This window comes from Pseudophryne corroboree, chromosome 9 (genome assembly GCF_028390025.1).
Source record: "Pseudophryne corroboree isolate aPseCor3 chromosome 9, aPseCor3.hap2, whole genome shotgun sequence".
Classification (NCBI taxonomy): domain Eukaryota; kingdom Metazoa; phylum Chordata; class Amphibia; order Anura; family Myobatrachidae; genus Pseudophryne; species Pseudophryne corroboree.
Genome location: NC_086452.1, coordinates 137,095,192 through 137,109,995, shown reverse-complemented (window position 1 = coordinate 137,109,995; position 14,804 = coordinate 137,095,192).

Below are 14,804 nucleotides of genomic sequence, written 5' to 3'. Positions count from 1 at the left end.
TTGATCAGGATAGGGATGACTTCATCCGGAATGCCTTTTTTCCTTCAGGATCCGGTGTTCAACCGCCATGCCGTCAAACGCAGCCGCGGTAAGTCTTGGAACAGACAGGGTCCTTGCTGGAGCAGGTCCCTTCTTAGAGGTAGAGGCCACGGATCCTCCGTGAGCCTCTCTTGAAGTTCCGGTTACCAAGTCCTTCTTGGCCAATCCGGAGCCACGAATATAGTGCTTTCTCCTCTCCATCTTATCAATCTCAGTACCTTGGGTATGAGAGGCAGAGGAGGGAACACATACACTGACTGGTACACCCACTGTGTTACCAGAGCGTCTACAACTATTGCCTGAGGGTCTCTTGACCTGGCGCAATACCTGTCGAGTTTTTTAATCATGTGGACGACTTCTGGGTGAAGTCCCCACTCTCCCGGGTGGAGGTCGTGCTGAGGAAGTCTGCTTCCCAGTTGTCCACTCCCGGAATGAATACTATTGACAGTGCTATCACATGATTTTCCGCCCAGCGAAGAATCCTTGCAGCTTCTGCCATTGCCCTCCTGCTTCTTGTGCCACCCTGTCTGTTTACGTGGGTGACTGTCCTGATGTTGTCCGACTGGATCAACACCGGCTGACCTTGAAGCAGAGGTCTCGCTAAGCTTAGAGCATTGTAAATGGCCCTTAGCTTCAGGATATTTATGTGAAGTGATGTATCCAGGCTTGACCCTAAGCCCTGGATATTCCTTCCCTGTGTGACTGCTCCCCAGCCTCGCAGGCTGGCATCCGTGGTCACCAGGACCCAGTCCTGAATGCCGAATCTGCGGCCCTCTAGAAGATGAGCACTCTGCAACCACTACAGGATGGATACCCTTGTCCTTGGCGACAGGGTTATCCGCTGATGCATCTGAAAATGCGACCCGGACCATTTGTCCAGTAGGTTCCACTGGAAAGTTCTTGCGTGGAATCTAACGAATGGGATTGCTTCGTAGGAAGCCACCATTTTTACCCAGAACCCTTGTGCATTGATGCACTGAGACTTGGTTCGGTTTTAGGAGGTTCCTGATTAGCTCGGATAACTCCCTGGCTTTCTCTTCCGGGAGAAACACCTTTTTTCTGGACTGTGTCCAGGATCATCCCTAGGAAACAGAAGACAAGTCGTCGGAACCAGCTGCGATTTTGGAATATTGAGAATCCAATCGTGCTGCCGCAACACTACCTGAGATAGTGCTACACCGACCTCCAACTGTTCCCTGGATCTTACCCGTATCAGGGAATCGTCCAAGTAAGGGATAACTAAAATTCCCTTCCTTCGAAGGGATATCATTTCGTCCATTACCTTGGTAAAGACCCGGGGTGCCGTGGACCATCCCTACGGCAGCGTCTGAACTGATAGTGACAGTTCTGTACCATAACCTGAGGTACCCTTGGTGAGAAGGGTAAATTTTGACATGAAGGTAAGCATCCTTGATGTCCCGAGACATCATGTAGTCCCCTTCTTCCAGGTTCGCAATCACTGCTCTGAGTGACTCAATCTTGAATTTGAACCTCTGTATGTAAGTGTTCAAAGATTTTAGATTTTAGATTTAGAATCGGTCTCACCGAGCCGTCTGGCTTCGGTACCACAATAGTGTGGAATAATACCCCGTTCCCTGTTGCAGGAGGGGTACCTCGATTATCACCTGCTGGGAATACAGCTTGTGAATGGCTTCCAAAACTGCCTCCCTGTCAGAGGGAGACGTCGGTAAAGCCGACTTTTGGAAACGGCGAGGGGGAGACGTCTCGAATTCCAATATGTACCTCTGAGATATTACCTGAAGGATTCAGGGGTCTACTTGCGAGTGAGCCCACTGCGCACTGAAATTCATTGAGAACGGGCCCCCACCGTGCCTGAGCTTGTAAAGCCCTAGCGTCATACTGAGGGCTTGGCAGAGGCGGGAAAGGGTTTCTGTTCCTGGGAACTGGCTGATCTCTACAGCCTTTTTCCTCTCCCTCTGTCACGAGCAGAAAAGAGGAACCTTTTGTCCGCTTGCCAAAAAAGGACTGCGCCTGATAATACGGCGTCTTATTTTGAGAGGCGACCTGGGGTACAAACGTGGATTTCCCAGCTGTTGCCGTGGCCACCAGGTCTAAAAGACCGACCCCAAATGTCCCCTTTCAAAGGCAATACTTCCAAATGCCGTTTGGAATCCGCATCACCTGACCATTTTACTGGTAGACTTGGACAACGCACTTATACTTGATGCCAGTCGGCAATTATTCCGCTGTGCATCATGCATATATAGAAATGCATCTTTTAAATGCTCTATAGGCAATAATATACTATCCTTATCTAGGATATCAATATTTCCAGTCAGGGAATCCGACCATGCCAACCCAGCACTGCACCTCCATGCTGAGGCGATAGCTGGTCGCAGTATAACACCAGTATGTGTGTAAATACCTTTTTGGATACCCTCCTGCTTTCTATCAGCAGGATCCTTAAGGGCGGCCATCTCATGAGAGGGTAGAGCCCTTGTTCTTACAAGCGTGTGAGCGCCTTATCCCCCCTAGGGGGTGTTTCCCAATGCACCCTAACCTCTGGCGGGAAAGGGTATGCAGCCAATACTTTTTAAGAAATTTGTTATCGGGGGGGAAACCCACGCATCATCACACACCTCATTTTATTTCTCAGATTCAGGAAAACTACAGGTAGTTTTTCCCTCACCGAACATAATACCCCTTTTTGGTGGTACTCGTATTATCGGAAATGTATAAAAACATTTTCCATTGTCTCAATCATGTAACGTGTGGCCCTACTGGAAATCACGGTTGTCTCTTCACCGTCGACACAGGAGTCAGTATCCGTGTCGGCGTCTGTATCTGCCATCTGAGGTAACGGCCGCTTTAGAGCCCCTGACGGCCTATGAGACGTCTGGACAGGCACAAGCTGAGTAGCCGGCTGTCTTATGTCAACCACTGTTTTTTTATATAGAGCTGACACTGTCACGTAATTTTCAACAGTACATCCACTCAGGTGTCGACCCCCTAGGGGGTGACATCACTGTTACAGACACTCTGCTCCGTCTCCACATCATTTTTCTCCTCATACATGTCGACACAAACGTACCGACACACAGCACACACACAGGGAATGCTCTGATAGAGGACAGGACCCCACTAGCCCTTTGGGGAGACAGAGGGAGAGTATGCCAGCACACACCAGAGCGCTATATATATACAGGGATAACCTTATATAAGTGTTTTTCCCCTTATAGCTGTATGTTTTAATACTGCGCCTAATTAGTGCCCCTCTCTCTTTTTTCTGTAGTGTAGTGACTGCAGGGAAGAGCAGGGAGCTTCCCTCCAACTGAGCTGTGAGGGAAAATGGCGCCAGTGTGCTGAGGAGATAGGCTCCGCCCCCTTTACGGCGGCCTTATCTCCCGGTTTTTTGTATATTCTGGCAGGGGTTAAATGCATCCATATAGCCCAGGAGCTATATGTGATGTATTTTTTGCCATGTAAGGTATTTCTGTCATGTTTTATTGCGTCTCAGGGCGCCCCCCCCTGCGCCCTGCACCCTCAGTGACCGGAGTGTGAAGTGTGCTGAGAGCAATGGCGCACAGCTGCAGTGCTGTGCGCTACCTTATGAAGACAGGAAAGTCTTCTGCCGCCGATTTATGGACCTCTTCTTGCTTCAGCATCTGTAAGGGGGCCGGCGGCGCGGCTCCGGGACCCATCCATGGCTGGGCCTGTGATCGTCCCTCTGGAGCTAATGTCCAGTAGCCAAGAAGCCCAATCCACTCTGCACGCAGGTGAGTTCGCTTCTTCTCCCCTTAGTCCCTCGATGCAGTGAGCCTGTTGCCAGCAGGTCTCACTGAAAATAACAAACCTAAACTAAAACTTTCACTAAGAAGCTCAGGAGAGCCCCTAGTGTGCACCCTTCTCGTCGGGCACAGAAATCTAACTGAGGCTTGGAGGAGGGTCATAGGGGGAGGAGCCAGTGCACACCAGTTAGTCCTAAAGCTTTCTATAGATGTGCCCAGTCTCCTGCGGAGCCGCTATTCCCCATGGTCCTTACGGAGTCCCCAGCATCCACTTAGGACGTTAGAGAAATATGGGTGAAAAAATGACAGGGGTTCCCCCATATTTAAACAACCAGCACCGGGCTCTGCGCCTGGTTCCAAAAATACGGGGGACAAAAGGCGTAGGGGTCCCCCGTATTTCTGAAACCAACACCGGGCTCCACTAGCCAGATACATAATGCCACAGCCGGGGGACACTTTATATTGGTCCCTGCGGCCCTGGCATTACATACCCAACTAGTCACCCCTGGCCGGGGTACCCTGGAGGAGTGTGTACCCCTTCAATCAAGGGGTCCCCCCCTCCATCCACCCAAGGGCCAGGGGTGAAGCCCGAGGCTGTCCCCCCCCATCCAAGGGCGGCGGATGGGGGGCTGATAGCCTTTTTGTCAAAATTTGAATATTGTTTTTAGTAGCAGTACTACAAGTCCCAGCAAGCCTCCCCCACAAGCTGGTACTTGGAGAACCACAAGTACCAGCATGCGGAGGAAAACCGGGCCCGCTGGTACCTGTAGTACTACTACTAAAAAAATACCCCAATAAAAACAGGTCACACACACCTTGAAAGTAAAAGTTTATTACATACATCCACACCACCAAACATACATACTTACCTATGTTCACACGAGGGTCGGTCCTCTTCTCCATGTAGAATCCATGGGGTACCTGTTGGAAAAATTATACTCACATAATCCAGTGTAGATTGGTCCTCTTCTGTTCTATTTGTAATCCACGCACTTTGCAAAATAAAAAAACGGACACCCGACCACGCACTGAAAGGGGCCCCATGTTTTCACATGGGACCCCTTTCCCCGACTGCCTGGAACCCCCCCTGACTTCTGTCTAAGAGGGTTCCTTCAGCCAATCAGGGAGCGCCACGTCGTGGCACCCTCCTGATTGGCTGTGTGCTCCTGTAGTGTCTGTCAGGCAGCACACGGCAGTGATACAATGTAGCGCCTATGCGCTCCATTGTAACCAATGGTGGGAACTTTGCGGTCAGCGGTGAGGTCACTTTCGGTCAACCGCTGACCACAAAGTTCCCACCATTGGTTACAATGGAGCGCATAGGCGCTACATTGTATCACTGCCGTGTGCTGCCTGACAGACACTACAGGAGCACACAGCCAATCAGGAGGGTGCCACGACGTGGCGCTCCCTGATTGGCTGAAGGAACCCTCTTAGACAGAAGTCAGGGGGGGTTCCTGGCAGTCGGGGAAAGGGGTCCCATGTGAAAACATGGGGCCCCTTTCAGTGCGTGGTCGGGTGTCCATTTTTTTATTTTGCAGAGTGCGTGGATTACAAATAGAACAGAAGAGGACCGATCTACACTGGATTATGTGAGTACAATTTTTCCAACAGGTACCCCATGGATTCTACATGGAGAAGAGGACCGACCCTCGTGTGAACATAGGTAAGTATGTATGTTTGGTGGTGTGGATGTATGTAATAAACATTTACTTTCAAGGTGTGTGTGTCCTGTTTTTATTGGGGTATTCACTTAGTAGTAGTACTACAGGTACCAGCGGGCCCGGTTTTCCTCCGCATGCTGGTACTTGTGGTTCTCCAAGTACCAGCTTGCGGGGAGGCTTGCTGGGACTTGTAGTACTGCTACTAAAAACAATATTCAAATTTTGACAAAAAGGCTATCAGCCCCCCATCCGCCGCCCTTGGATGGGGGGGACAGCCTCGGGCTTCACCCCTGGCCCTTGGGTGGCTGGAGGGGGGGACCCCTTGATTGAAGGGGTCCCCACTCCTCCAGGGTACCCCGGCCAGGGGTGACTAGTTGGGTATGTAATGCCAGGGCCGCAGGGACCAATATAAAAGTGTCCCCCGGCTGTGGCATTATGTATCTGGCTAGTGGAGCCCGGTGTTGGTTTCAGAAATACCGGGGACCCCTACGCCTTTTGTCCCCCGTATTTTTGGAACCAGGCGCAGAGCCCGGTGCTGGTTGATTAAATATGGGGGAACCCCTGTCACTTTTTCCCCCAGATTTTTTCAACCAGGACCGGCTCAAAGAGCCCGAGGCTGGTTTTGCTTAGGAGGGGGGACCCCACGCATTTTTTTTAAAAATGTTATCAATGTTTTATTTGTTACGAAAGGTGCACAATGAAGCCCAGCACGGATCTCACAGATCCGGCCGAGATTCATTGTGTTAAAGTCGGCAGTGTTTTACAATTCACTCCCGTAAAACACTGCCAAAAAATACGAATGACATCGACATCGGTAAATACGAAAATGCAGAATACGACAGCTTAGTAAATTAGTCGTAATAAATTCAAAAAGTTGCAAATTTACACTTTCGATGTCATTCGTGTTTGAACTTTAACCTCATTCGGAAAAATACGAATTTTAGTAAATATACCCCACTGTCGGGAAAGCATAGAATTCGTAAAAAAATGAAGCTTTCAAATAGACCTGCTTTTTGCTGGCATGTTGGGATAGTCATGCACGGATCAGTAAGATCCGTACATGCTTATCTGTGGAAAAGGGTCTGAATGGGTTAAAAATTTTAAAAAACAATTGCGTGGGGTGCCCCTTCTATGTATAACCAGCCTCGGGCTCTTTGAGCGGGCCCTGGTTGTTTGAATACCGGGGAAAAAATGGACAGGAGTTCCCCGTATTTAGACAACCAGCACTGGGCTCTGCGTCCGGTCCTGGTTCAAAAAATACGGGGGACAAAAGATGTAGGGGTCCTCCGTATTTTTAAAACCAGCATCGGGCTCCACTAGCCAGAGAGATAATGCCACAGCCGGGGGACACTTTTATATAGGTCCCTGCGGCCGTGGCATTACCCTGCCAACTAGTCATCCCTGGGCCCGTTATTTCCCTGCATGCTAGTACTTGTGGTTCTCCAAGTACCAGCAAGCGGGGGAGGTTTGCTGGGACTTGTAGTTCTACAACAACAAAAAATATTTTATTTTTACACACAAAAAGGCTATCAGCCCGGCACCCACCGCCCTGGGGTGCTGGGGAGAGCCTCGGGCTTCACCCCTGGCGCTTGGGTGCCTGGAGGGGGGGACCCCTTGATTTAAGGGGTCCCCACTCCTCCAGGGAACCCTGACATGGGGTGACTAGTTGTGGGGTAATGCAGGGACCTATATAAAAGTGTCCCCCAGCTGTGGCATTATCTCTTTGGCTAGTGGAGTCCGGTGCTGGCTTTAAAAATACGGGGGACCCCTACATATTTTTTCCCATGTATTTTTGGAACCAGGAACGGATGCAAAGCCCGGTGCTGGTTGTTTAAATACGGGGAACCCCTGTCCAATTTTTTCTCAGTATCTAAACAACCAGGACCAGCTCAAAGAGCCAGAGGCTGGTTAAGCTTAGGAGGGGGGACCCCATGCAATTTTTTTTTATACTTTTAACACTTTAAATACTATACACAATGAAGCACTGCACAGATCTCACTGATCCGACCGGGCTTCACTGTGTTATGTCCGGCAGTGTTTTACTAATCACTCCCGTAAAATAGTGCCCAACAATACGAATGGCATCGACATTGGAAAATACGAATTAGAGAAACACGGTAGCTTAGTAAATTACCGTTTACAAATTCAAAAAGTTGCAATTTTGCACGGCCGATGTCATTCGAGTTCAATTTCGACTGAAATCGGCAGAAACACGAATCTTAGTAAATCTACCCCCTAGTGTCTCGGAGGTGAATTGCAGGCAATCATCTTGATCATCCCTTTCTGTGATTGTCCTTTTAGTACATCCCCTTATATGTGTAAAATGTCTTGGAGTATCATACATCTACTCTTTGAGCTAGTTGGCATGCAGCTCTTATTTGATTTGATTATGTGTTATACTGTATATGTGCCTGTCTATTGTGAGTCTGTTAATATATTAAAATAAAAGTTATGTTTCTAAATTAAGCGCCTTGAGTCCTATTGGAGAAATGGCGCTATATAAATAAAATGATAACTATAATTATATCAATTATTCAAGAGTGCCCCAGAAAAAGTTCTCTTATTCCCTTGCTATTGTTTTCACTCTCTGCCTGCCTAGCATCTGGCCGTCCCACCCTCTCTTTGCCCAGCATCTGGCCATCCCACCCTATCTGTGCCCAGCATATGGCCGTCCCAACCTCTCTCTGCCCAACATCTGGCTGTCCTACCCTCTTTCTGTCCAGCATCTGGCTGTCCCACCCTCTCTCTGCCCACCATCTGACTGTTCCATCCTCTCTCTGCCCAGCATCTGGCTGTTCCACCCAGTCTCTGCCCACCATCTTGCTGTCCCAATCTCTTTTTGTCCAGCATCTGGATGTCCCACCATCTCTCTGACCAGCATCTGGCTGTCACACCCTCTGTCTGCCTAGCATCTGGCTGTTCCACCCTCTCTCTGCACACCATCTGGCCGTCCCACCCTCTCTTTGCCCAGCATCTGGCCATCCCACCCTATCTGTGCCCAGCATCTGGCCATCCCACCCTATCTGTGCCCAGCATCTGGCTGTTCCATCCTCTCTCTGCCCAGCATCTGGCTGTTCCACCCTCTCTCTGCACACCATCTGACTGTTCCATCCTCTCTCTGCCCATCATCTGGCTGTCCCACTCTCTCTCTGCCCACCATTTGTTTGTCACACCCTCTGTCTGCTTAGCATCTGGCTGTTCCACCCTCTCTCTGCACACCATCTGACTGTTCCATCCTCTTTCTGCCCAGCATCTGGCTGTTCCACCCGGTCTCTGCCCACCATCTGGCTGTCCCAACCTCTTTTTGTCCAGCATCTGGATGTCCCACCATCTCTCTGACCAGCATCTGGCGGTCTTCCCCCTCTCTCAGCCCAGAATCTGACTGTTCCATTCTCTCCCTGCCCACCATCTGGCTGTCCAGCCCTTTCTCTGCCCAGCATCTGATTCATGTTTGTCCTAGTGGGGAGGGCAATGTGTTTTTATTAAACTGCCTTTGGGGACGATGTGTGCCCTGATTTTTTTTTAAACCCTCTCTATTTATTACCCATGTGTCACCTCTCAACGCATTTCTCCGCCTGTATTGCAGGCGGAGAAACGCGTTGAGAGGTGACACACGGGTCCGGATCCGATAGCTAAGGCTCTGAGGGGACATTGTGGACTGACTTGTGGCACGTATTTATTGAGGCTCCAAGGAGAGAACGCATTACGGTGAGAGCAACCAGTTCCATTGGGAGACTCTAACTGCATCAGCAAGGAAATAATGTCCATATAATAACTGTGTCCCGTATCTCATTTAAGAGGTGATATCATGCTTGCAACATAACTAACAATACCATGAATACCAACTGCTTAAAGTGAAAGATTGCACTGATTATTAACATACTAATGTTTGCTGGACTTTTACCAATGATTTATTAACAACTGCTGGACTCATGAGATGAGGCTAACTAACAATTAACATTCTACATAAGTGAGAGCTGTGCAAAAAAGTGCATACTAATCCACCAGCCAGAGCTGATTGTGCTCTAATTAAGAGACTGTGCTTCTAATCAAATGGTTAGTCGGAGAAGCAAGTTGGACTTACTAGAGGGCAGGGCCGAACTGGCCATCTGGCACTTCTGGCAAATGTCAGAAGGGCCGATGGCCACGTGGGCCAGTCCAGCGCTCACTGATACACGCTGCCGCTCAGTCCGGCGGCAGCGTGTCTCAGCTGTCAGGGAAGGAGAGCGCCCCAGCGCCGCTATGTCTGGCGGCGTATAGTGGGCTTCAAACCAGCCGGCTGTTCGTGAGCCAATCAGAGCTCACGGACCGGCAGCCAATCAGAAGCCGCCGGTCCGCGAGCTCTGATTGGCTCACGAACCGGCGGCTGGTTTGAACGAAGTCCACTATACGCCGCCGCACCAGACACAGCCGCGCTGGCGGGCGCTCTCTCCTGACTCACCCGTCCCTCACAGCCGGAGCCCGGAGGAGGAGCAGCAGCAGCAGCAGCAGCAGTGCAGCAGCGGTAAGCAGCTGCAGCACTGGCTGCTGTGGGGGCAATTGTATACCTGGCACTGTGGGGGGCAATTGGCTGGCACTGTGGGGCATTTGTATACCTGGCACTGTGGGGGCATTTGTATACCTGGCACTGTGGTGGCAATTGTTTTCCTGGCACTGTGGGGGCATTTGTATACCTGTCAGGTATACAATTGCCCCCACAGTGTCAGATCCACAATTGCCCTTATAGTGTCAGGTATTACCTGACACTGTGGGGGCAATTGTGGATCTGACACTGTGGGGGCAATTGTGGATCTGGCACTGTGGGGGCATTTGTATACCTGGCACTGTGGGGGCAATTGGCTGGCACTGTGGGGCATTTGTATACCTGGCACTGTGGGGGCAATTGTTTTCCTGGCACTGGGGGGGCATTTGTATACCTGTCAGGTATACAATTGCCCCCACAGTGTCAGATCCACAATTGCCCCCACAGTGTCAGGTATTACCTGACACTGTGGGGGCAATTGTGGATCTGACACTGTGGGGGCAATTGTGGATCTGGCACTGTGGGGGCATTTGTATACCTGGCACTGTGGGGGCATTTGTGGATCTGGCACTGTGGGGGCATTTGTGGATCTGGCACTGTGGGGGCATTTGTATACCTGGCACTGTGGGGGCATTTGTATACCTGGCACTGTGGGGGCATTTGTATACCTGGCACTGTGGGGGCAATTGTGGATCTGGCACTGCACTATTGGGGGCATATAATGTAAATTTCGGCTCATACCGGGTGCTATAATGTAAATTTCGGCTCATACCGGGTGCTATAATGTGAATTTTGGCTCATACTGTGTGGTACAATGTGAAAGAGGCACCAGTACTAGATAGTATAAGGGGTCCTACTATTGTGGTGCATAATGCGTATAAGGGGTGTATGGTGTGGTAAACTACACTGAAGACCACGCCCCCTTTTGAGTGACCACGCCCTCTTTTACAAACTTCACATTTCCATACCCCCACTTAAAAATTTCCACTTCAACCACTGGTTGTGTGTATTTTAATAGAGAATGATGTACGCTTGTATGTTGTTAGAATATTAATTATATTTGTAAGCGCATAGACTAATAAGTGGGAGGAGTCAGGAATAGTAAGGGGAGGAGTCACAGAGGTGGGCCTGTGTGCTTCAAAAATGCCAGGGCCTATTTTTAGTCCCAGTCCGGCCCTGCTAGAGGATTACAGTTACTAATCAGAATATTGGAAAAAGTGTAAACTAATATACCAATTTGAATCTAATTGAGCTCTAACTAAAAGACTGCCTGACTAACCAAACGGATGATTTTAAGAAACAGCAGAGATTAATAATTTAGTGCCAGTTTCAGGTGAACCATTGCTTTAAAGGTTCAATTTGACAAGTAGTAATATAAGTATTGTTTATTTCTGACTTATTGCATGATACTAATTATGTTTGAGGGCTTAAATAAAGACTATAGAAGTGAAATGGTTGCAGTGAATATTGGTCATTGAGATTGGATCTTTTATTCGGTTATTGTGTCTGGGGAAATTTATTGCCCTGGTCAAACATAAATTAATTGCTTCCTATAAAGAAGGTGGTTGAAATCATCTAATGACATGACCAATGATTCATTGTGGTGTTTTATTGAAATGTTTTAATGAATTATTGACACCGGCCGTGTGTGGTTTTTTGTTTTGTTTTTATGTATTTTTGTTATAGGATATGGTGGGATAAATAAATTGATTTTTAAACCAAAAGATTCTGGTAGTACAGCGCTTCATTAGTTGCATTCTTTTCCTCTCTATTTATTATTATTTGTGGCCATCCCTTTAACATATAGATTTATATATATTTTCAAAGATGTATCATCGGTGAGTCACTGGTACAGGGGATCTGATAGGAGCTTGTCCCGACTATCACTAAGAAGTAATAAGATTACGATGTGATCACATTACTTCCTCCTTTGCCCCTTCAGCAAAGCCATTATGCATTCACTACCAGGTGCCTGTGGGGACAAAAATTATCATCGATTTTGGCTCCGGTTATGAAGTTACGCCCCTGTACCACACACCTTGCACCCATTATAGATACACCATTGAGTGATTGAATTACCACCATGGCCAAGTTAATTGAGCAGAGAATCTTCTTTCTTGTGCTGTATCTCTAAGTAGTTTAGCTGTTAGCATGGGTGGATTTAGGAGTCAGGGCACACCTAGGCACTACGGTAATGCCCCTCCCCCCCCCCCCCCCGCCAAATTTTATGGTTGTCATTAATTGGTAATAAGCTCTTTTTTAATGATTGCCAACTTACTATAATAATAAAAAGGCATGAACTATAACATTTTGTTTTATTTTTAATTATGTTTACATTATTTATTAAGTAGGCCAACTTATAGGGGCAGGCTCTGCCTCTCCTATCAGTTATTACTCTTTAAGATAGCATATGGTACAGTAAAGTGGAAATATTTTGAAGTTACTGGTACATTTCAGACTCACAGCACTAAAAAATCTCAAGCACAGATAGTCAAAATCTGTACTATCTGTGCTATCTGGGCTCTGGGGGAGTTAAGGGGAATTGCATAGTCAAAATCGGACACCGTGTACACACCTTAAAACAAGCATCCAAAAGCCGGCGCCCAACAAGTGCTGCCTCTAGGCATGTGCCGCAAATTCACCACTGGCTGCTAGTACTAGTGATGAGCAGGTTCCGTTTCTCGGAAACCGAACGCCCCCGAACTTCACCCATTTTACACGGTTCCGAGGCAGCCTCGGATCTTCCCGCTTTGCTCGGTTAACCCGAGCGCGCCCGAACGTCATCATCCCGCTGTCGGATTCTCGCGAGATTCGGATTCTATATAAGCAGCCGAGTGTCGCCGCCATTTTCACTCGTGCTTTGGAAATGTTAGGGAGAGGACGTGGCTGGCGTCCTCTCCGTTTATTCATTGTTGAGTTGATGCAAATATTTGTGCTTGCTTATATCATTGTGGGGACTGGGGAGCAGCTTTATATTAATATAGGAGGAGTACAGTGCAGAGTTTTGCTGATCAGTGACCACCAGTTGTATCCGTTCTCTGCCTGAAAAAAACGCTCCTTATCTGTGCTCAGTGTGCTGCATATATCTGTGCTCACACTGCTTAATTGTGGGGACTGGGGAGCAGCTGTATTATATAGCAGAAGTACAGTGTAGAGTTTTGCTGACAGTGACCACCAGTATATGTTGTCTGCCTGAAAAACACTCCATATCTGTGCTCAGTGTGCTGCTTTATTGTGGGGACTGGGGAACACCAGTATAATATATAATATATATTAATATAATATATATAATATAATAATATAATATATATAATATAATATATAATAATATATAGGAGGAGTACAGTGCAGAGTTTTGCTGACCAGTGACCACCAGTATATAATCTATAGCATTACGGTACAGTAGACCACTGCTGTACCTACCTCTGTGTCGTCAAGTATACTATCCATCTACATTCTATACCTGTGGTGCATTTTAGTTTTGCAGTTTGCTGACACAGTGACCACCAGTATATATAGCAGTACGGTACGGAAAGGCCACTGCTGTACCTACCTCTGTGTCGTCAAGTATACTATCCATCTACATTCTATACCTGTGGTGCATTTTAGTTTTGCAGTTTGCTGACACAGTGACCACCAGTATATATAGCAGTACGGTACGGAAGGCCACTGCTGTACCTACCTCTGTGTCGTCAAGTATACTATCCATCTACATTCTATACCTGTGGTGCATTTTAGTTTTGCAGTTTGCTGACACAGTGACCACCAGTATATATAGCAGTACAGTACGGAAGGCCACTGCTGTACCTACCTCTGTGTCATCAAGTATACTATCCATCTACATTCTATACCTGTGGTGCATTTTAGTTTTGCAGTTTGCTGACACAGTGACCACCAGTATATATAGCAGTACGGTACGGAAGGCCACTGCTGTACCTACCTCTGTGTCGTCAAGTATACTATCGTCCTACATTCTATACCTGTGGTGCATTTTAGTTTTGCAGTTTGCTGACACAGTGACCACCAGTATATATAGCAGTACGGTACGGAAGGCCACTGCTGTACCTACCTCTGTGTCGTCAAGTATACTATCCATCTACATTCTATACCTGTGGTGCATTTTAGTTTTGCAGTTTGCTGACACAGTGACCACCAGTATATATATCAGTACGGTACGGAAGGCCACTGCTGTACCTACCTCTGTGTCGTCAAGTATACTATCCATCTACATTCTATACCTGTGGTGCGACCTTGGTGCGCCTCTTTTTTTCTTTGCATCGTGTGCTGTTTGGGGACAATTTTTTTGAAGTGCCATCCTGCCTGACACTGCAGTTCCACTCCTAGATGGGCCAGGTGTTTGTGTCGGCCACTTGGGTCGCTCAGCTTAGTCACACAGCTACCTCATTGCGCCTCTTTTTTTCTTTGCATCATGTGCTGTTTGGGGACAATTTCTTTGAAGTGCCATCCTGCCTGACACTGCAGTGCCACTCCTAGATGGGCCAGGTGTTTGTGTCGGCCACTTGTGTCGCTTAGCTTAGTCACACAGCGACCTTGGTGCGCCTCTTTTTTTCTTTGCATCATGTGCTTTTTGGGGACAATTTTTTTGAAGTGCCATCCTGCCTGACACTGCAGTGCCACTCCTAGATGGGCCAGGTGTTTGTGTCGGCCACTTGTGTCGCTTAGCTTAGTCACACAGCGACCTTGGTGCGCCTCTTTTTTTCTTTGCATCATGTGCTTTTTGGGGACAATTTTTTTGAAGTGCCATCCTGCCTGACACTGCAGTGCCACTCCTAGATGGGCCAGGTGTTTGTGTCAGCCACATGTGTCGCT